The sequence below is a fragment of the Odocoileus virginianus genome, chromosome 13 (genome assembly GCF_023699985.2).
Source record: "Odocoileus virginianus isolate 20LAN1187 ecotype Illinois chromosome 13, Ovbor_1.2, whole genome shotgun sequence".
NCBI lineage: Eukaryota > Metazoa > Chordata > Mammalia > Artiodactyla > Cervidae > Odocoileus > Odocoileus virginianus.
Window position 1 is genome coordinate 37214591 of NC_069686.1, and position 2525 is coordinate 37217115.

At 40.6% G+C, this 2525-nt stretch overlaps 1 pseudogene; it reads left to right on the forward strand.

Annotated features, from left to right (window-relative positions):
* Positions 1-1265: 1265 nt before the first annotated feature.
* On the forward strand, positions 1266-1871 carry LOC110129177 (transmembrane emp24 domain-containing protein 2 pseudogene; annotated as a pseudogene).
* Positions 1872-2525: the final 654 nt, after the last annotated feature.

Here is a 2525-nt window from a genome sequence, read left to right on the forward strand (position 1 = left end):
AAACAGATAAACACAAAACTCACAGTAAAAGCCTATTTACCTCAGTACCTTTTACCTAGTACATCATGTCTGGTTTACAAGAGAAAACCGTAAGGTATACTAAAAGACAAAAATATATATATAGTTTGAAGAGACAAAGCATCAGAACAGAAACAGACATGGCAGAGATGTTGGAATATTAGACCAGAGTTTAAAGCATCTATTATTAATATGTTAAAGGAATTGTGGTGCTGGAGAAGATTCTCTTGAGAGTCCTTTGGACAGCAAGCTGATCAAACCAGTCAATCCTAAAGGAAATCAATGCTGAATATTCATTGGGAGGACTGATGATGAAGCTGAAGCTCCAATACTCTGGCCACCTGTTGTGAAGAGTCAACTCTTTGGAAAAGACCCTAATGCTGAGAATGATTGAGGTCAAAAGGAGAAGAGGGTGGTAGAGGATGAGATGGTTAGACAGCATCACTGACTCAGAGGTTATGAATTTGAGGAGATATCTCAAACTTCAGGAGATAGTGAAGGACAGGAAAGCCTGACATGCTGTAGTTCATGGGGTTGAAAAGATCAGGCAATATGTTGTATATATTTTGTTAATAAAACAATCAAATGCTCAAAAAAAAAAAAAAGATCAGACACGACTTAGTAACTGAACAACAATAAGGGAAGTATAATGCAAAAAGGTGTACAACATGCAAGAACAGATGCATAATGTAAACAGAGAGATGGAAGGAAATAAATGCTAGAAATCCCATCCTATTTACAAACCCCGCTCATATTCAAGGGCTTATTCTTCCAAATAATCATACAGAGTGTACACTGGAGGAGGTAGAATTTTGGGGGCCAGCTCTGAATTCTGCCTACTAGAGGGAGCAATTTGATGATGATTTGAAGCAGAGACAGGAGAAGGACACTATCTGACTTATGTTTTACTTTTTTTTCAAACTTTAAACTTTCTATTTTGTATTGGGGTATAGCTGATTAACAATGTTGTGATAATTTCAGGTTAGCAAATGAGATGATAATATGCATGCCCGCGTGTTAAGTCACTTCAGTTGTGACCGACTCTTCGCAACCCTGTGGACTGAAGCCCACCAGGTTTCTATGTCCATGAGATTCTCTAGGCAAGAATACTGAAGCCCCCTCGGGTGGCACAGCCGGAAGGGGCAGAGCTGAGGCGGCGGTGGCTGAGAAGGCAGCGGTGGTGGCGGCAACAATGACGGTGGCTCTGGAGGCTGAGGTCCGGTCCTGGATTTGGCCCCAGCCCCATCATGGTGATGCTTGCTGAGCTGCTGGTGCTCTTGGCTGCCTTCTTGGCCACGGCCTTGGACTACATCATCAGCACTGACGCGCATTCAGAGGAGTGCTTCCTCGAACGGGTCACCTCGGGCACTAAGATGGGCCTCATCTTCCAGGTGGCTGAGGGCAGCTTCCTGGACATTGACGTGGAGATTACAGGCCTGATAAAAAAGTAATTTATAAAGGAGACTCGGAGTCCAGTGGGAAATACACATTTGCTACTTACATGGATGGAATATACAACTTTTGTTTTAGCAATAGGATGTCCACCATGACTCCCAAAGACAGTGATGTTCACCACTGATATCGGGGAAGCCCCCAAACGACAAGACATGGAAACAGAAGCTCACAAGAACAAGCTAGAAGAAATGATTAATGAGCTGGCAGTGGAGATGACAGTTGTGACGCATGAACAGGAATACATGGAAACTGGAGAGAGAATACACAGAGCAATCAATGACAACACAAACAGCAGAGTGGTCCTTTGATCCTTCTTTGACGTTCTTGTTCCAGTTACTGTGACATTGGGACAGATCTACGACCTGAAGAGAGTCTTTGAAGTCTGGAGGGTTGTTTAAAAGCCTTTTCCCCACAATCCCAAATTCATAATTCACTGTTCACCAAACATCTCGATCATAATACTGTCACTAGTTTCTACATTTTTATTTTCTGAACTGTATCTTCACAGCTTTTGTTTTTTGTGATTAATAGATAATATTAATAGATTAATAGACACTTTTTTTAGGAAAGCTATAGTGAAAATTTGACATTTGATTGGCATAAATTCATATCTGAATTCTGTCTCCATTATTCAGGCCCTTCCAAAACTCAAACACTGTAAGCCGAATACAGGTGTAGAGTCCTTAGTTTTCTTTCCTTTTGTTTTCATAATAAAATGCAGTTTGTTCAGGATAGTACTTTACTGATAGTACTTTACTAAAATGACTGCATTCTTGGGATCCCTTATCCTGCAATTCAAGTCATTAGAAAGATTCATTTTGTTGAGAAACAACAATCCAAATCTTGACATTTTCTATGCAGCTTGATGGCAGAGCTCTGTGACTAGAGTATGTGACCAGGTTGGTACTTTTACACTTTCTCTCTCTTGTTTTTGCTTTAAAGATAAGACTTAAACTAACAACCTTTACAAAACCCCCACCCCCAAAGTTTCACTTTGAACCTTAGAACTCAATCATCTCCACTTAAAATTGTTGCCACAAGCAACTAATAAC